Consider the following 22,218-nt stretch of genomic DNA (forward strand, 5'->3'; position numbering starts at 1 on the left):
CTGACGCATAATAGTTGTTCAAGTCACTGTCATTATTCTGTTTTCACAAGTGGCACGTTCAAGGAATAAACAAACAATTTAAATTGGAGTCATATCCCCCACAGTGATAATCAGTGCAAAAACCATGAACAAATTTTAATGTGTTGTAAATATAAAAAAACCGGATAAGCACGAGTACTACTCACACACCAAGGCTTCCGTGCAAACGTAATTGTGTATACAGATTGTTCATCCATCCCGGTAGTGGGAATTTCGAAGGTTTTGCCTGTTATCTATAACGATGGCTATATCTTTTACTTGCATTAAAATTGAAGCTTCAGTTTCATCATCCACCGAGGGACCTCAGGTTTCAGTATGAAGCATTAATATCAACTTGATAGGTACACCCGTTCCTGAGAAAAGGGGGTCTTAACCGACGGACATACTGTAGAATATGAAAAAATAATAATATGAAAAAAATATATTTTCGTTTGGTATAATAAGAAATTAACAATTTTCGCATTTTTTTTAATTTACGTGTTCTGCGGAACCTTGCTTTCTGCCAAATTTCATGATTCCAAGTCCACGGGAGGTACCATAAAGGTTTTGATGGGTGATTTTGCGAGTATGAAAATTTTTTACATGCATGGCCGTAGCTTTTAAGTGCATTGACTTAGAAGCTTAAGTTTATTACACTTCCAAGGGACCCTAGACCTTAGTATGTGACACCAATTTCAACTTCTTACATGCAGCCGTTCATGAGAAAATGAAAAGCATGTTGCAAGGCATCCCAGTTTGCTCAATAATGTTTATGTATGGGCAGTTTGGTGGCCAGCGAAAGTGTTTAAACTCAGAAGAATGCTGCTAGGGCCACTCTGTACCACTTCTGGACGTGTGTGGTGTCACATTGTCGTGCCTGAATTGACCATGTTCGTCGGAGCGTACAGTGGACATGAATGGATGCAAATGATCAGACAGGATGCTTACGTACGTGTCACCTGTCAGAGTCGTATCTAGACGTATCAGGGGTCCAATAACACTCTAACTGCACACGCCCTGCACCATTACAGAGCCTCCACCAGCTTGAAAAGTACCCTGTTGACATGCAGGGTCCCTGAATTCATAACGTTGTCTCATTACGTCCATGCGCTCGATATAATTTGAAACGAGACCTGTCCTACCAAGCAACATGTTTCTAGTCATCAACAGTCAAATACCCGTCTTGGACGGTCCAGGCGAGACGCGAAGGTTTGTGTCGTGCAGCCATCAAGGATACATGATTGGGCCTTCGCCTTCGAAAGTCCAAAAAAATGGTTCAAATGGCTGTAAGCACTATGGGACTTAACATCTGAAACCATCAGTTCCCTAGACTTAGAACTACTTAAACCAAACTAACTTAAGAACATCACACACCTCCATGCCCGAGACAGGATTCGAACCTACGATCGTAGCAGCCCCGAGGAGCCGGAATGAAGCGCCTAGAACCGCTTGTCCACAGCGGCCGGCTCAGAAAGTCCACATCGATGTTGTTTCATTGAATGGTTCGCACGCTGACACTTGTTGACGGCCCAGCAATGAAATCTGAAGCAATTTGCGGATGGGTTGCACTTCTGTCACGCTGAACGATTCTCTTCAGTCGTCGTTGGTGGCATTATTGCATTTTTCCGCACGCAGAGACGTCGGAGATTTGATGTTTTGTCGGATTCCTGATATTTCCGCTACACTCGGCAAAATGTCGTACGGCAAAATCCCCATCTCATCGCTACATCGGAGATACTGTGTCCCATCGCTCGTGTGCTAGCTGTAACACTACGTTCAGTCTTACATAAATCTTGATAACGTCCTTCTGTAGTAGTAGTAACCGATCTAACAACTGCGCGAGACAGCGCCATATTCTGCCTGTTTACATATGTCTGTATTTGAATATGCGTGCCTTTACTAGTTTCTTTGGCGCTTCAGTGTATGTTTCCAATGTGCTTATGAGCTTACTAGGAGGGTTAAGGGATAAACACAATGAATAAGTACTGAAACAGTTACGGACTGGATGTCTTCCGTTCTTCGCATTTTGTCTACAGTGTCTTTGGGTTGGTGCTATTACTGGCAGCAAAGGTACAGTGCCTCTTGTTTGCTGGAGCGTGCCACAGAGTAACTGTGCGGGAGTTTCCTCTCTGCTCTCGATGAGCAACCCGGCTAGCGGCGGCATCCTGCTGCCTGAGATGGCGAATGACAAGACGCTAACACTTTGTGTCACTTAGCTCCCGCAGCTAATTACTTGCCTCAGCACACAATGGAGAACGGCGTGCTGGCTTAGGACCCGTGAACGTCTCGTGATAACAGCTGGCGGCGCAGACAGTAGGGCAGGGGCTACGCAGCATATTGCAGACTATAATTTACGAGCGTCTTCTGCTAAACTCATGAAAGCAGTGTCAGGGGACCGCAACCGGATGGTTGACGAACTAATGGAAAATACCGCAAAAGGATTTAATCTTCACTTTTTCTGAGGCTAGGGTGCGGATTTTCACACTGTTTGTCGGAAACATTTCGTTGAACTGCGAAAAGCATTTTCCACTGGACAAATTAAGTACCTCTTCCCTGTCGCTGAGATCACTACAGCTTGGAAATTTCTTAGTGCTCATAGAAAGTGCTCGTTCTCTGTATAATGTATCACTTAAAAAAATAAAGTGACAATATGATTTAACTTGCTAATTCTTGTACTTAATTCTTCCGAAAGCTAATGGTTCGGAAATGTTTTACATTACAGGGCAGAGCAGGAGCCTAAATAAAAAACATATATCATAGGGGTTCAATACTGATTGAGCTCAGACCTCCCGCTGGGCTAAAATATGACGTTTGCGTTATGGCGGACTATGGCAATATGATGTATAATGTAGCAGAATAACTTGAACTACACAAATAAAAACAGTAATCGGACCTCATGAGAAGGAGTGTGGATTGCGAGAGTCGGCTTACGAAAAATGTGTGCCAGTGGCGCACAGATAGGACGCCTTCGACACGTCAGCAAACAAGGAGCTTCCGAACGTTATTAAAACACAAAAACAGGCTCAAAGTCTTTACACATCATACTAAAAGAATATCTGCCACACTACCACGAAATAAAAGTTTCAGTCAGCTTGAATGTTATCATTATTAATCGTAAAATAACAAATAACAAAGAAATGCTTACTTATACGAAGGTGTATGTAAGAAGTAAGGAGATAAGGAGGAGAGTATCTGCCCATCAATAATTTTTTCAGTCGAAGAGCAGTTGAAGATTTTAAACAATGGCAACGATACAAGATAATTGGAATGTTGACTTGTCACCAAGATGAATTTATTACAATCCCCCTTTGAATGGCTAAGAAATTATGTTAGCAGTATCGAAAGAGACATTTAATTGCACTACTCAGGGTGTCGTCTCGACACAGCAACTATACGTGGTACCAGTTATGGAGTTATATTCAGTCAGATGTAAAATCAGTTTTTAAGAAGTATTACAAGTGTTTGGGATGTCTTGTGTATAGTTCAGATAACGCAATCTTCTTACCGTGACACATCAGTTCAACTATTTTTGTTGAAGGGCAGTTATTACTTCAGTATTATAGACGAAACGTTTATAACAAAGGAAAAGTTTTGTTTCTGTTTCACGAAACACGCACGGTGCAGTTAATCAGGGGCTGTGTTACTGGAGTGATTGGATGTTGCATGAGATGATCACCAAGTATGGTGAACCCAAGAATGTGGTAGGACCCACGTTAACGTTACGATTGTTTATAGGAGGAGCGGTAGCATTCGCTCAGTTCTCCACGTAACTTAGCATTCCCCCAGACCGTACAGTATTGCCAGATAACGTGGAACAGTTGTACAGTAGAATCTCTACTATGTGGAGTATGACCCATCCAGGCTACATTGAAAGGAATTATTGTTAAGTCACATGTAAAAATTCTTCACAGGCACACAGGCATAAAGAACAAAACGCATTTCTACCATATTCCATGAATCCGTATTTTTCGCGGGGGGTGGGTTCGAGGGGGAGGGGGGGCGGTGCGGGTGGGGGGGTGCGCGTACTTCTTCATGTTTTATTTATAAAGCGTCACTGATTGTCCAATAAAACATGCCAAAACTACTAAGTTTGTGATAAACGACCTCACAGTCAAAATTACTTTTGTAACTAATATCTCAAAATTACTTTTGCAACTAATGTCCACAAAATGCGTATATTTAGTGTCTCTCCTGGGACAGTCCTGTTGTTTTCGAACAAATAGTTCATTTTAGTACTGGCGGTCCGCAGAACATATTCAGCGGCAATCAGCACAGGTGTTGCACTTCACTGACGGTTTAAACATGCCAGAGGCTTACTAACTCTCGCGCATCGAAACTGTTTAGTCTTTAGTATGATGTATCGAATTACTCAGCAACCAGTTGGGTTTGGATTTAACTATATCACTGTTTGTTAGTCTATTACTTGCATTTCATGATTTTCGGTTATCAAGTGTTCATAATAAAACATAGTTACGTAATATGTTTGTGTAGCCGGGCGCGGTGGTCTAGCGGTTCAGGCGCTCAGTCCGGAACCGCGCGACTGCTACGGTCGCAGGTTCGAATCCTGCCTCGGGCATGGATGTGTGTGGTGTCCTTAGGTTGGTTAGGTTTAAGTAGTTCTAAGTTCTAGGGGACTGATGACCACAGATGTTAAGTCCCATAGTGCTCAGAGCCATTTGAACCATGTTTGTGGAACAAATGTGTAAATCTTTTTGTAGGAATCATAACTGCATATCACGACAAAAATGGGTTTAGAGAAAATAAACACCTTTCATACGACTATATCATGATTTTGTGGACCCCCTGCAATGTGTTAAGTATTACTTATTGTACTGGTCACGGCAACCATATCTAGTTATAGAATAAAAGTCAACTTTTACATTCAAAGTTGGACGACATCAATAAATGGAACACGGAAAAGCAAAGTGAAACCAAAAGGAAAATTGAGCAAAACACATTCATACAACTTGCGGGAATCTAAGGTAACTGTACTTATTCAAAACTGGCTTGCAAGCTAATATTTACATTGTTTTGTATAGTGCAAGAACTGAGTCATTCTACTCTCTTAATAGTACCGTATAGTGATATCACATATTAATATTTACAAAAGGTTTCAATTTATACCTCTTTTTTCTTGTACTAAGTCTTCCTTTTACCGATTCCAGAATTATTGGATGAATACTTATAATATCCAGTTATAAGCCATGCAGCTTTATTGATAAATACCGCAGACATCACAGTTGGCCGTTCTTATGTAGAAACGCTAACTCACACAAACAAATTAGTGTCTTCAATTTAACTTCTAAGCACTAGGATGGTGCTCCACCAGTGGAAAACCACAAATATTATTGTCATCTGGTAATCAGTATCAGTGAATCATCTCATTCAATTCACAGTTTAATGTAATGACATCGTAGGCAACCTTACCACTAATGTTAACTCTTTTGGTGTACTGTCCACTTAGTGTACAGATTAACACCAGAGTCCTTTACTCTTCTCTAAACTACTTTTTACACATTTTTATACCTCAGTAAATATCTTAATAGCCTAGAAAACACAACGCCTTCCAAGTAATACATTCAGCACACATAGTCAGTAAATAGAAACTATATTCACCTAATACTATTTACTTGAGCTCCTGTCTTCAAATAAATGTCCAATTAATAACAAGATTAACTTCCTATTATTCCTTTAGTCTGTACAGACATCCTTCTGACGTATGACAGTACGTTTTCTAGTGTGAACACTGTTTAAACCAGTCATAGATCACAAATAATAATCTACCACACTTTTATTTGCCAACAATCATACGCGTTTCGTTTTTACGCCATTTTGAAGGGCAGTGTTATGAAAATTATATAAAATCGGTCGTAGATACATTTATTATATTTCGTGATCGAGAATGTTGACATGATACAATGTATCTACGAACAATTTTAGATAGCTAACATAGTAATGCCTTTGAAAGTGACGTAAAGTCGAAACTCGGATGCTTGCTGAAAAATCAAAGTGTGGTCAAAACACAATAAAAGGTATCAAAAATAATAATTACATCTATACAAAAAATATCACACGTAAAATAAACAGAATGATTCATCTACGCAAGTATTATTTATAGTACTGGTGGGCATACAAACCCATAATTGCATTTCTTTTCTGATAACCCAGGAGACAACGTTCTTCACATGGAATCCTTAGAATCCGAATGGGATCCTTGTACAAAAGCTGCTATTTGCCAAGAAGCAAAGATTTAGGATGAATCTTTCACAGAATATATTCTCCTATCTGATACCATTGCATTTGTGTGAATCATCTATCACAGTAAATTTTTCTCAGCCATGCCCACTCAGTGAGAGAGACTGAAACTGTCCTTACCTTCTCTGCCTAAGAATACTCATTACTGCTTAGATGTGGAACAGGATGTATCCATTCATTCGTCTCTTTTATCCAACTTATGAGTTCAGCTGGAGTGAATTCCATGTTGTAATGCAGCACACAGTCGACTACCTGTTCAACAAAACTCCAAATATTCTACACACTTCGTTAGATACGTTATAGAGCCTAATGATCTTGTTAAATTCCCGTAAAATCCAGCCTGTGGGATTTCCCTCAGGATGAAAGCGTGATATTAGTATCTGTTTAATGTCAAAGTTATGTAATAGTACTTTCCATTTTTGAAAAGCTTAATTTGAAGCGCAATATGACGGCGTCAGGCTTGCCAGCTGTTAGAACATATGTATTTACTGTTCTTTTCATAATTGAACCTGCTGCAGAAGACTTTGTAGCATACAATTTAATACATTTGGTGAAAACGTTATACAATGTTACCATGTATTTAACTCCACCTCCAGCTGACTGCAAGAGTTCTGCATCATCAGTTGAGATCATTTGTTGTGTTTTTGTTGGTATTATAGGATGTAGCTTTGTACGACTGCATTTATTTGTGGCCTTTGCCTTTTGTCGTATGGGTTGCCGAAGATACATAAGGAAAATGTCACTCTATGGTCAACTGTTAGTGCAATCAGCCTCACCAACCTTAAGACTGGCAAAATATCTTGCAGCGTTATTAGTGCCAAAACTGGGACATTGTGAACACCATGTTGTTAACTCACAGACATTTGTCGAAATACTCAAGGAAATGAAAATAGGCCGTAACGACGTAATGGTTAGTTTGGACATGTGTCACTTTTTACAAGGGTGCCAGTACAAGACACACTGGATCTTTTAGCCCAACAGTTTCCACCTGGAATAGTCAATTAGTTCCGTTATGTTCTAACGACAACGTACTTCTTGTACCGGGACTAATATTATGAAATAACAGTGGCATAGGAATGGACACACCGCTTTCTCTGGCTCTCGAATTCCTTTATGGAGCACTCTGAGGGGCAGGCTCTGAACTCGGTGTCGCTGTGTCCACCTTACTTCATAACACACGTCGATGACACCTTCCTCACATGGCCTCACGCTAAAAATACACTGTAACAGTTCGTTGATCACATTAACTGTGTCCATCTCAACATTAAATTTACCACACTGATGAAGAAGTATGGCAAGCTACCGTTCTCGAATGTTTTAGTTGAGCAGAAGGCAGGAGGCTGGCTTGGTTATTCAGTGTACAGGAAACAGGCACACTGATGGATACTTGATCACCGATAATTTTCACCACCCTGTACACAGTTACGTGGTTCTGAACACGTTAATACACAGAGCAAAAGTTATTTCTGATGGTGACACCTACAGTCGGCATTGCAGCACTCGAGACACATGTTCAGAGAGAATTGTTATAGCAAGACAGACACTGCAAAGGTTTTCAGGTGCTACCAAAGAAGGACAGCTTGTGACTCAGCACAAGAGGCCAAGCTGGCTCCTTTCATACCATACTGTGGGGAAACGAGAAGCAAGCTAGTATGTTTGATGCAGAAACATGGACAGAGACCAGTGTTCCAGCCCGCTCCAAGATACAGAATATGCTGCGTCCTTTTGTAGACCACATATAAGGCTCTTTGTGTGCCCGGTGTATATGACGTCCCACGCAGATGCTGCAGGATCTAAGTAAGTCAGTCAATTTGCACAGTTCCACGGGAAATTGACAAGTCGGCCATAGCTGAGCATTGCCTGGAAAATTGATGCAGAATACAATTTGTAAACACTAGGGCCTTGGCTCTTGCGTCAACATATTGGGATTCCGTTATAAAAGAGGCGACTGAGATTAGAATGAACAGGGACAATTTTGACAGGTTCAGCACACTTAGCAGGGCGTGGGTGTCGGCTTTGAATCTCTAAAGGAACAAGGACGAATGCTTGACGCTTGTAAGGAGGCGGTAACGGCAGTTTCATATGTGGAGCCAGGCCTTGAACTTACGTGAAGTCGGGGTCCCCCGCCAGGCCGGAGCTGCTGTGAGTCTGTGAGTTGCCCAACTCACCTTTCAACCACGCGTCGTTTCGGCCGCAATCGTACCTATATAAGCAGATAATTGTGTCAGTCTCGATATCTCAAGGGTTGGATCCCCTCAATTCCAAATCGAAGGATTGCGCCACCTGGGCTGCTCTGAGGGTGCAATCGACGCTTTTGGAAGAGCCGCCGGCCACCGCCACCGCCACCCGCAGCAGCAGCCGCCGCCGCCGCCGCCCAGTGGTCGCCACCGTCACCACTGCCGCCGCCGCATCGCAGCGCTGAAAGCCGTTACCACCCGCTGCTCGCCACCACCGCCGCCGCCAACGGGTGCTCGCCACCGCGCCAAGGCTGCGGCCGCTGCCGCCGCTGCCACGCGGTGCTCGCCGCCGCCACCCAGTCCTCGTCGCCACCGGCCCCCATTTTAGGTCTTTTCCCACTTCGGTGACTCCACTGGCCAGTGGACAACGCATTTCATCATGGACAGCCCCACTACCACCATCATTTATACCTCCACATCCCCTGTACTCACCGTTACCTCGTGAAGTGTCTCTGGGCCTAACCTATCTACTCCACCCCTACTCCTCACAGTGTTCTCCCCTCTATCTCTTCCCTATCCCTGTATCTCGACCTTTATGTTTCTCCTGCTCCTGCCACTGCCCCTGCTCCTGCTCCTGCACCCACTCCTGCTACTTCCCCACCAAATGTGCTACAACTACTCCTGCCCCCCCCCCCTCCAGATTCGCCACACACTGCGCCATAGTCGCCACTCAGAGAGTCCACATCAATTCCCAGTGCCACCAGCTCACAAAATGGGCCTGCCTCCCACCACCTCCCAGTTCATCCAGTCCCTCACTCCTCCTCCCAGGCCACACCTGCAAAAACTCCTACCAAGCGCCCAAGTGGCAACCTCACCTCGATCCCCTCCTCCAAAAAATGATCAACTGCTCCTTCCTCCTTCTGATCACCCCATGGACGCCACCCCTTCTCCCATCTCCCCAACCTCCACCCTGTATACCATCATCCTTGCCAACCCCAATCCTAAATTCCTAGATGCCCGAAACCTCAGCCTCAAAATCTGTAAATACATTCCCAACGCCCCTCTACTTCTTTCCACACTGATCTCCTCTGGCATTTTCTCTGCATCACGTTTGGCCCCCATGTGTACCTCACACCATTCCTTACCTCCTCCTCCCCTCATGAGCACCAACCCCCTCGCTGTATGCCAACCCTTGCAACCATGGTCACAAAACTTAGCCCTGTGATAAAGGAGGCAGAGGTGTTGGCAGAACTGAACGCCCACCCCACCCTGGAAATCCGCTTGGCCTGCTGTATTTACAACTCCGCTGGCCCTGCATTCCTCATGTCCTTCTTCACCGAGTCTGCCTCCTTCATAGATCACTTCCTTACTTAGGAAGCCCATATTTTCAACTGCCGCCACAACACTGACCCACCCTGTTCCCCTCCTCTGCCAGTGCTGCCTTCTGTACAATGACCACCTCACCCAAAACTTACAGAACTTACCCACTTGCCCCCATTGTAAAGCCATCCACTTCCTTAGTGTCCTAACGTCTCTGAGCCATGGCTGGTTCATGCTATGAGCTGGATTAAGCCATCGTTGAGATTCTGTGTTTAGTCTCCCACGGTTATTACGATTATGCTGTTACCCCCTCATTCCGTGGGTGGCAGCAGTGGTGTGTATCGATATTCGCACCTTGAACTGCCGTTGACGTGCGGGTTGTAGTTTGTGGCTGGGCGGCGTGCGACCAGTCGGTCAATTGACGTGAAGCAGCGAGGAATTCTCCACGGGACGTAGTTTGGCCGGGGCCACTGGCGGTCTCTACGCCGTATCGGAGTGTGTGAGGCTGTTCCCATTGCTACGTGGTCCATGACTCATCGATCCTGGACGCGAAAGTTGAGTTTTGATTTAATCTACCAACACGTCAAAATTGTTCACATTGTGTCGTTTGGAGTTCGTTGTAGGCTGTTTGGATATTCTCGCGAGCAACAACGTGGCTTTCAAGTTGGAAAATAGTAGCCACCCTATGGTGGCGTTTCACTGTATTTAGTTACTTGAATTGAAGTGCACCAGCAGAATCTTCTGCGTTGTGGCTGTTAATGTTCCGGTTACCTGCCCTGGCCTCGACGTAAATTTTAGTCAGTGTTGTTTTCTCATCGTGTTGTTGCTGTCCAGCACAGTGTGTAGTTTGAGAGCTCCATGCATGAGTGGTTGTGGGTGCCAATATCTTCTAATGCTGTTGTGTTTAACTCCCTGTTGTGCCCTGGTTCGGTGAATTGGAAGGTATCTTGTCGGTGGTTCCGTTGACTGTTGGTCGGATGGGTTGTCGTCGAAATGTGAATGATTGGCCTGACTGCCTGTCTCGCCTAAGGGAGCGTTAGTGTTTGAATGCCAGGCCGCCCCTCGGTCATCTGAGAGCCTTTGTGTGTACTGCCTTTTTCGTTGTTCTTGTTGTTTGTACTTGTATGGCTTCCATCCATTTTTTAAATTAAGGTTGTTTTGCTCTTAAAGTGTAAGATTCTTTAGGCGTTCTACCTAATTCAAAGAACAGTGTCACGTAAGACCCGTGGCAATTTAAAGGTTTTAATGCTATTGAGTTTTAAGAGTTGGATCTTCAGCAGATTTTGAGTCTGATTTGTTTTGCTCTTAAGCCCTTCAGCCTAGTTCGAAGACTGTTTCTCGTATGGTCTTTGTTTTTTTTAATAATATTGTTGAAATTTAGGTGTTGGGCTTTTAGCCGATTTTTACTTAGAGTTGTTTTGCTCTTAAGGCATACGGCCTAAATTAAAGAACTGTTATAGGAAACCACTTGCCTTTTAAATTTCTGAGTAATTAAGTCCCACATATTGAAGCTGTGAGTGAGTTCCTTCTTCCTGCAACACCTGCAATGAACCGCACCCCACCTGCTCCTCCAAATGCAAAGCCAAACGCCCTCTCACAAACCCTGAGTTCACTGTCCCTGTGCATCACACCAACCAGCCCATCCACCCCTATGGCTGAAGATACCATCCACTTCCTGACCATAGTAATACAGAATATCCACCACTTCCAATGTCCCCACACTGTCCAGCAGTTTTTCCTTGCCGTTCACTCCATCTTGTATTTGAATACCTACGCTACCTGCTCCCACAACCAGGCCCACTTCATCTTCACCCTCCTAGACACCCTCTACTAGCCCCCTCTCTCTTGCCCCTCTGCTTCCTGTCCCCATCCCACCTCCTGGCACATCAACAGCATTGCCTCCTCTACCTAAACATTTGCTCCCTCCCTGCCAACAAATATCTCTTCATGCATTCCCTATCCCAGCACCAGGTCGACTCCTTTATCCTTAATGAAGCCTTCTTCCAACCTCACCATGTTGTCCACACCTCTCCCTACGTCTTTCAATGCACCGAAAATCCTGTCCCCCTTGCATGAGGTGAGGCCGCTATTGGCCACCTCAAGCATCTCCCTGTTCAGCCACAACCTCTACTCAATGACTGAAATTAACACCTTCTCCTCTGCATCATTTTTCCCTCCTCCACCATCACCTGTGCCACTGCCTATATCTGTCCCACAGCTCCTCTCTCCTATGACTTCATTTCCCATATTGACCATACCTTCTCCACCTATGTGATTGCTGCTGATCTCAACAGCCACAGCCGTGACCCTGCAACCCTTTGGTGGTGGGATTAGTTCCTTGCCACCCTCCATAGTGACCTTGTTCCTCCCCCACAACACACTCTCAAAGTAACTCCACCCTGGATGTCACTCTCACTTCCCTGGAGCTCCTTGGTCATATCGCCTCAGACGTTCATGATCCCATTGGTAGTGACCATGTCCTACAACCAAGGCCCCCTCCAGCCCCCCACACTGCTGCCCCTTGAAATCAGTCCATGACTACTGCTTCGCCAACTCGGATGCCTAACAGGAATTCATTGCCTCACAGGTCGAAAGCCGCCCCTTTGTCTTTCACCATCCTGCTGACATCATCCATGACTCTTCCTTCATCCAGAAGACCATCACTGACGCTGTGGAGGACTATTCAGTGTGGAGGACTCATGAACGTCTGAGGCGATACGACCAAGGAGCTCCAGGGAAGTGAGAGTGACATCCAGGGTGGAGTTACTTTGAGAGTGTGTTGTGGGGGAGGAACAAGGTCACTATGGAGAACGTGCATTTGAAGCTGACTGGCGAGTGAATCTACTGCCGCCCACATACACTTAGCGTAAGGAAAAGGAACATAGGAGTCGAGAAATTAGGGCTCATACGGAGTTTAGCCATGTATGGAAGTGACGATAAATACACTCCTGGAAATGGAAAAAAGAACACATTGACACCGGTGTGTCAGACCCACCCTACTTGCTCCGGACACTGCGAGAGGGATGTACAAGCAATGATCACACGCACGGCACAGCGGACACACCAGGAACCGCGGTGTTGGCCGTCGAATGGCGCTAGCTGCGCAGCATTTGTGCACAGCCGCCGTCAGTGTCAGCCAGTTTGCCGTGGCATACGGAGCTCCATCGTAGTCTTTAACACTGGTAGCATGCCGCGACAGCGTGGACGTGAACCGTATGTGCAGTTGACGGACTTTGAGCGAGGGCGTATAGTGGGCATGCGGGAAGCCGGGTGGACGTACTGCCGAATTGCTCAACACGTGGGCCGTGAGGTCTCCACAGTACATCGATGTTGTCGCCAGTGGTCGGCGGAAGGTGCACGTGCCCGTCGACCTGTGACCGGACCGCAGCGAAGCACGGATGCACGCCAAGACCGTAGGATCCTACGCAGTGCCGTAGGGGACTGCACCGCCACTTCCCAGCAAATTAGGGACACTGTTGCTCCTGGGGTATCGGCGAGGACCATTCGCAACCGTCTCCATGAAGCTGGGCTACGGTCCCGCACACCGTTAGGCCGTCTTCCGCTCACCCCCCAACATCGTGCAGCCCGCCTCCAGTGCTGTCGCGACAGGCGTGAATGGAGGGACCAATGGAGACGTGTCGTCTTTAGCGATGAGAGTCGCTTCTGCCTTGGTGCCAATGACGGTCGTATGCATGTTTGGCGCCGTGCAGGTGAGCGCCACAATCAGGACTGCATACGACCGAGGCACACAGGGCCAACACCCGGCATCATGGTGTGGGGAGCGATCTCCTACACTGGCCGTACACCTCTGGTGATCGTCGAGGGGACACTGAATAGTCCTCCACACTGAATAGTCCTGGAGGACCATGTTCCTACCAAACTAATCCACCCTCACCACCCTATGCTTCGTCCACAGGCTGTCCTTCGACGTGAATCCTGCAGACTCTACCACTCCTTCCTCGACACCTGTGACTGGGTTACACTCTTCCACCACCGGCAATAACAGCAACACATCCGGAACATCCTGACAGCATCGAAACGCCAGGACTGGTGCCAGACATTTACATGTGTTAACTCCACCCTTACTGTCAACTCCTCCAGCACCTTACTGGTAGCCATCCCACCCTACAATACCCTCTTCTCCATGACAACGACCCCTTTCCTGACAACCTCAGTAAGGCTAACGATTTTGCTTCCCAACTAAATGGGTCTTCCCCATTCCTGACAGTCTCCATTTTTATTACTCCCTCTTCCCCATCGTCCTTAAATGCAGTGATACCTCTGTCCCAATGCTTGCCCCTTATTTCCAGTACTTGGATCAGTTACCCCCATCATGCATAAACACTCCCACTATTGCTCATGACATCACACTCGTCCTCTGCTCCAAATGCAACACTGCCTGTGGTCATGACAACATTACCTAACGCCACCTCAAGGAATATCCCCCTTCCTTCCTGGCTGCCCTTGCAGATGACGCTGTAATTTACCGTCTAGTAAAATCATCAGACGATCAATTCCAGTTACAAAATGATCTAGAGAGAATTTCTGTATGGTGGGAAAAGTGGCAATTAGCACTAAACAAAGAAAAGTGCGAGCTCATCCACATGGTTACTAAAAGAAACACGATACATTTTGAGTATACCATAAACTGCACAAATCTAAGGGCTGTCAATTCGACTACATACCTAGGAATTATAATAACGAGCAACTTAATTTGGAAAGAGCAGATATATAACACTGTGGGGAAGGTGAAACAAAGACTGCGCTTTGTTGGCAGCACACTTAGAAGGTGCGACGAACCCACTCGACTGCTACGGTCGCAGGTTCGAATCCTGCCTCGGGCATGGATGTGTGTGATGTCCTTAGGTTAGTTAGGTTTAAGTAGTTCTAAGTTAAGTCCCATAGTGCTCAGAGTCATTTGACAAACCCACTAAAGAGACAGTCTACATTACACATGTTGGTCCTCTGATGGAATACTGCTGTGCGATATGGGATCCTTACCAGGTAGGATTGACGGAGGACATCGAAAAAGTGCCAAGAAGGGCAGCTCGTTTCCTCTTATCTCGTGATAGGCATGGGAGTGTCACTGATATGCAATGCGAAATGAGGTGGCACTCACCGAAAAAAAGGCGGTTTTCTAGTATGAAATTACCACTCTACAGCGGATTCTGCGTTGATATGAAACTTTCTGGCAGATTAAAACTGCGTGTACAGTTTTAATCTTCCAGGAACTTTCAAAGGCAGTTTTCTTTGCGGCGACATCTATTTACGAAGTTTCAATCACCAACTTTCTCTTCTGAATGCGTAAATATTTTGTTGACACCCACCTAAGTAGGGAGAAATGATCATCATTTACCTTTCACCATCCTGCTGACACCACCCATGACTCTTCTTTCTTCCAGAAGACCATCACTGACGCTGTGGAGGATCATGTTCCTATCAAAATCATCCACCCTCACCATATCCTCTTCAAATAAGAAAAATCAGAGCTAGAACGGAAAGATTTAGGTCTTCCTTTCTTCCAAGCGCCATTCGAGAGGGGAATGGTAGAGAAGTAGTATGAAATGGTTCGATGAACCCTCTGCCAGGCACTTAAGTGTGAATTGCAGAGTAACCACGTACATCTAGATGTACAATGTCCTCCTTTCCACTGGTTTTTACCCTGACCTGTGGAAGACCTCTCATGTCCTGTTGTTCCCTAAACCCAACAATCCCTCCTCTGACACCTCTTCCTATCGCCCCATCTGCCTCACCTCTGTGTTCAGTAGGGTCTTTGAGTCCATCCACTCCCATTATATTCATCACCTCCTTGACCAGCACAAACTCCTTCTCCTTACCAAGTGTGGCTTCTGGTTCTCCATCTCAGCTGACAATCAACTCCTGAACCTTACCAATCTTCTTATCCTCCACCTTGCTCCCATTACTCCGTTATCTTTGTTTCCCTCGACCTCCAGAACACCTACGACCATGTCTGTCATCCCAGGCTCCTCTTCAAACTTCAGACCTATGCTCTCCCCACCAGTTTCATCCATCTCGTTGCTTCCTTCCTCTCCCATCATCCCTCCTATGTCACTAGCCACAATTACAACTCCCATACTCTCAATCCCGCTGCTGGTGTGCACTAAGGCTCCACCTTTTCGCCTCTCCTCTGTCTCCTGTATACTGCCAATATGCCCAAACCTACCTGGCCTGTTCACCTCCTTCAGTTTGCTGGAGACACCGCCTTCCTGGCCCTTTATCCTACATTTTAACTGTGCCAATGTACCCTTCAAACCCACCTCAACCAGTTCACCACCTAGTTTAACCAGTGGCTCCTTCACATCAACCCTTCCAAGGCCTAGGCAATCATCATAGGTCATACCACCTCCTCCTTCTGGCCCCAAGACTTTTACCTCACGATTTATGGTCATTCTATCTGCCCCACTCCTACTCTGAGATACCTTGGCCTCATGTTCGACCGTCTCCTCACCTGGACTCTTCATCTCCTTACAATCCAACGCAAAGCCCACAATAGACCCTGACTCCTGAAACTCCTGTCTGGCTGGACGTGGGGACTGCATCCTTCCAACATCCTTCACACCTACAAATCCATGATCTGCACCTCCTTTGCTATGCCAGCGTTGCTTTGATTTCTGCTCCTCACAGATTCTCTAAAGCCCTCCAAATCCTAGAACGCCATGCACTCTGCTTCACCTTCTGTATCCACCTTCCATCCCACACGTAAATCCTCTATGACCTCATCCCATTCCCCCATCTCCTTTTCTCTAACACATCTGCACCCAGTACATTGTCGAGAGACTCGATCCTCCACACCCCCTGGTGTCTTCCCACCTCTCCACCTCCAGCCTGTTGGCACACCTTTACCGTTGTGTCCCACCCTCTCTCCACCTCCACACCCTCCATCTCCTTTCCCAATGCAACTACCAGTACCTACTTCTACTGGACGATGAGCTTCGCACTGATCTCTACCCGTCCTACGAATTCTAACACCACCTTCCCCCTATTCCTCCTACATCCCCTTCTCTCTACCATTCCCCCACTCTTCTGAGTCTGTGCTCCCTCCACTGCTTACAGAAAAAAAGAATTTTTTATTCTTCCATACGCCGGGAATGTGTCGTCGAAAATAGGCCGATTACTGAAGAAGAATAAAATCAAGGTTATCTTCCGTCCACCAGCAAAGAACTGGGCCCTGGTTGGATCCGTTAAAGACGATTTACAGCTGAAGAAAGCAGGCGTCTACAAAATTCCCTGTGAATGTCGCTCTGCATATATTGGCCAGACGACAAGAACTGTCCATGAACGATGTACAGAACATGAAAGATACACTCGTCTGCGGCAACCGTCAAAATCGGCAGTAGCAGAGCACTGTATTTCATTGGGACATTCAATGGAGTACAATGGAACAAAAATTGTAGCTCCGGTTTCCTGATTTTGGGATTCCGTAATCAAGGAATCACTGGAAATACGTCTTGCCGATAATGTTATAAATCGTGACAACGGCTTTCAGCTGGATAAAAATTGGAGTCCTGTTATTAAAATTATACAATCACAGCGGAATCGACAGCGTCATTCGATACTCAATGACTAGATGATCTTTTATTTTCACCACCGTGGGCAGCACGTACAACTCGGCTATGCCGCGCATGTCAACACCTGACGCATGCGCTGTAGGATGCCAGTACATTTCGCATGCGCGAGATTCGGCATAAATACCGCGACTGCACCTGGGCTCTTCAGTAGTTGTGTACTCACCTGATGATGACCGGACGTCTCTGGGCCGAAATGTCGTGGCAGAATGTCGACGGGATCCGGCTGCATACCCGAAAATTATTAGAACAACCTTGGTTGGTTGTTCGGTCGGTCGACTGATCAGACGACGTGTATTTGGTTGCCGACCGCTTCTGGGTTCTCTGTGTGTGGCGACTTGTGATTCGTCCTTGTTGTTCCACAGTCACTGGTTTTAGTATTATTTTAGATGTTTGTGGAAGTGTTTTTCTGGAACCGTGTGTAGCTTGTGTGGTTTTGACTTAATGCTGTCTGCATGCTGCATATGGTCAGTTGGTTGGGATGGAGCAGCCAGGAAGCCTCCGTGGCGGGAGACCAGGCCAGTCCCGCTGGTGGCGTGCACGCGCTTTCAGATTCTGAGGCGCTAGCTGTGGGAGCAACAAAGTTCGTTGCCCACCGAACCGGAGGCCGAAGTTGAGTGATCAGTTAACCTGTTATGAAATCTCATCTATTGTGACATCTCATCGTTCATTTCTTAGTTGTTGCTCCTTGGGCTGTTTTGTCTAGCAGCAACGTATGTTATGTTGGAGTTGGCGAAATCTTGCAGCCGTCTTCCTATATATTGATTAGTTATTAAACTGACTGTTACTTGCCAGTGAAGTGCACCAGCGGTATTTTCTGCCATGTGGCCATTAACACCCCAATTACTTGCCCTGGTCGTTAGTGTAGTTTTCCAGCAGTGTGCCTTTCCTCGTCGTGCTGATGCTGTCCGGAATGGCCTGTAGTTCGACACCATTTAAGTTGTTTGGTTCATATTTTGCTTGGAGTGGTTATTGTTCCCTTGGCTGTTTTAGACGCCAATTTCTGGAGACATAATGCTGTTTGTATCCTCGTCATCAGCCGATATTTTCCATTTTTGTGCCGTTGGTCGGACGGACTGGAATTGGTTAAATTGTTGGTTGGTCCTTCAGCCGTCCCTAGTATGGGTTGCCATCCGATTAACTAACGTCAACTCTTAGCTGCCTGTCTCACCTCACCTTACGTTAGAGCTACCTTCTCAGGCCGAACTGTAGAACACTTATGAGCATCTCTTATTCTGTTTGTTTTAGACTGTGATTTTCCTTTTAGTTTTAAGTATTGTGTATTTGTTCAGTTCCTGTTAAATGTTAAATAAAGAACTTCAGCCATGTCAAATTAAATAAAATTTTAAAGATGTTTTTTTAATTATTTTTTCTTGATATTTGTTCTATCTGAAATTGTTTATAACCTTGGCCTTCAGCCAAGGATTTACATGAACCCCTTTTAATAAGGAATTCACCCATGTGTATTCTTTAAGGGAATTTTTTTTTAGAAGAAGTGGGGTTTATTTTAAATTGTTTGACTTCTTGTTCAGGCTTCACCCGTTGTTTCAAATTTGTTTGTGGCCTTCAGCTGTGCAATAAGTTAATATTTCTTCAATTAGGCTTTCATTCATTCTGTTGTAAGTTTAAAAAAAAATCTTGGTTAGAAAAAATTTTTTATTAATGTGTTTTATTTATAGTTGTACTTCAGATGTGTAATGTAGGCCTTCAGCAGGTAACTGTTTTCAATTACATGTTTTTTTAAAATATACTTTCTATTTTTAATTGTTTTTCATTTCTAAAAGCAATGTGTAAAGATCATTGCTGCTGCAATGGCAGGTTGTCAAGATTTAAGTGAGTTCGAACGTAGTGTTACAGTCGACGCACGAGCTATGGACCACATCATCTCCGAGGTAGCGATGAAGTGGAGATTTTCCAGTGCAACCATTTCACGAGTGTACCGTGAATGTCAGGAATCCGACATCGCTGTGGCCAGAAAAGATCCTGTAAGAATGGGACCAACGACTACTGAAGAGAATCGTTCAGTGAGACAAAAGTGCAACCCTTCCACAAATTGCTGCAGATTTCAATGCTGGGCCATCAAGTGTCAGCGTGCGATCCATTCAACGAAGCATCATCGATATGGGCTTTCGTGCTCGAAGGCCCACTCATGTACGCATGATGACTGCAGGACACAAAGCTTTACACCTCACCGGGTCCCACCAACACCTACAACGGACTGTTGATGACTGGAAACATGTTGCCTAGTCGGACGAGTCTCGTTTCAGATTGTGTCGAGAAGATGTACGTGTACGGATAATGAGACAACGTTATGGATCCATGGACCCTCCTTGTCAGCAGGGGACTGTACAAGCTGGTACAGGCTCTGTAACGGTGCGGAACGGGTGCAGCTGGAGCATGTAAGACCCCTGATACGTCTAGAAACGACTCTGGAAGGTGATACGCACGTAAGCATCCTGTCTGATCACTTTCATCCATTCTTGCCCACTGCAGACAATGCGACACCCCACACATCCACAATTGCTACAGAATCGCTCCAAGACCACTCTTCTGAGTTTCAAACACTTCTGCTGACCACCAGACATCCGAGACATGAACATTATTGAACATATCAGGAATGCCTTACAATGTGCTCAGAAGATATCTTCGGCCGTTCGCACTCCTACGGGCATGGGCAGCCCTCCACGATTCATGGTGTCAATTCCTTCTAGCAATACTTCAGACATTAGTCAAGTATATGCCACGTCCTGTTGCGGCACTTCTGGGTGCGCACGGCGGCCCTAAACGATGTTAGGCAGGTTTACCCTCTTTTTTGGCTCTTCAGTGTGTGTAAATGAAAATGGTTTGAGAGCACTACATGGGTATTATTTGCTTCTTGTTGATCACTAAAACCACTGGAGGTCCACCTAATGTATCTGCCACACTTGTATGCGGTATATCCATTAGTTCTTCTATCATTGTGTCACAAGAATTTGAGCTGTTTTTTACTGGCGTACATGTAAAGCATTAATAGTATTCTACCTGCCAACAACTATAGTAAGGTACTCTGACGCTGAAGCAAGTGCTGTATTAAATAAGGGGATGCATTGTCGCTCAAATATCATTGGTGATCTAGTCTGTCCATCTCCGTTCAGTACTTATTCATACAAATCGTAGTATTTCCTTTTTTGTGGAATATGCTATGACGCACATGAACTGTATCTTTCTTTTCAAGTGCTTAGTTAAAGAATATAATTACATCCTTTCCGAAATTATTGGTAAATCCTCACCGCTATTGCTGCTATAATCACATTATTTCATCACTTCTTTCCCGTGTTTTACGACGTCGATATTTTCAACTCTACAGACTGGCACTATAATGCTGTCACACTACAATGCTGAGGTACCACACCTCGTCATATTTGGAGACATTTTGTTTATATTTTGTTTTTCAAAATTCTGAACATAAATGATGCGGTTGAGGACTTGATATTAAGCGTATATTTCACATTAGACAGCATCTTGGTTTAGTAGAATCTCTAATGTCATTTCCGGTTGTGGCCTAATTTTTTTTAGAACATGACGGCTTCCACATCTATGTCTTCATATCTCTTGGCATAGAGAATAACATCACCTTAATACATGTTCCGGCATTTGTTTAACATGACCATGCAAGGTGATCATACAATGTCTCATAACATATGGTAAAACATTTTTCTGAGATACCGACATTGACATTGTGTTTGGAAGTGTCATATCTCAACAATTCTCTTTGATCGTATATTTACAAGTAGCACGCCTACATGTCCCACTGTAGTCTAAATAATTTTTTGGTACTGACAACCCCTTACTTCTTTCATCCTTCCACAACAAGACAGTTGTGTGTGTGTGATTTTGGTGGTGTAGTTCGTTACAGGTTTTTATTTTCGCCTTCCATAGTGTTCAGTAGTGCAAATGCACAGACTGAATGCACACGTTAGACGTTTAGAAGACGCTGTCACATGAGCATCTTTCTTTTCACGCTGCTAGATTATTTTTTATAATACTTTGAGTAACAATATCAGACAAACACCGTCTATGCAGTTTTTAGGGAGACTTCTGACTACAAACTGCTGTTATTATGGTTACCCTTCATTATGCCTGTGTGATTTGTAAAAATATCAGTGGCTTCAATGAATAGCTTCGTTTATATTTTTCTTGTGAGTAACGTGATGCATTACCTATACCCTATTAAAATACTGCCTCAAAACTTTTTAAGAAAGGGACTAAATATTTTGAGTGCGTGTTGAGATTTACATCAACATTAGGCCTAATTAGTAACATTCAGCGTGTCTGTTTGCCTGTTAATCTTGCACATATTTTTCTGAAATTGTAAGCCTTATCGCGGCCGTTTTACAACATCAAAATTTTAAGCTTAACTCAAAACCGTCAACTGTTGCAGGCTTTGAAATTTACCACTGGCGAAATTATCTGACAAATATGTGTGTACTGTATGTGAAATTAACTCACGCTCTGATTTACATTGCAGACGTATGCCATGTCACAATTATTTATATGTATCTTATAGCTTTTTTTTCGTTTATCAATTTAAACATCGTGCTTTTTGCACTGTCTACGTATTCTGCAGACATTTGGGGTTTTTCAATATCTTAGTTAGCTTTATTGCAGCCTTGGGGGTTCATTAAAAACAAGTTCTGCAAATAATCATGCAGCTATGGAGGAAATAAGATGATAATTTAACATACTATAGTCGAAAAGAACAAGCTTGGCGTGGAAAAGAGGGGTAAGTTATAACACTACTGTCCGTTACTGCTATACCATGACCTTAAAGTTGGAGACATGTCGTGAAATCAAACTATCTTGTTAAAACAATTATGATATAA

The sequence above is a fragment of the Schistocerca gregaria genome, chromosome 3, assembly GCF_023897955.1.
Source record: "Schistocerca gregaria isolate iqSchGreg1 chromosome 3, iqSchGreg1.2, whole genome shotgun sequence".
NCBI lineage: Eukaryota > Metazoa > Arthropoda > Insecta > Orthoptera > Acrididae > Schistocerca > Schistocerca gregaria.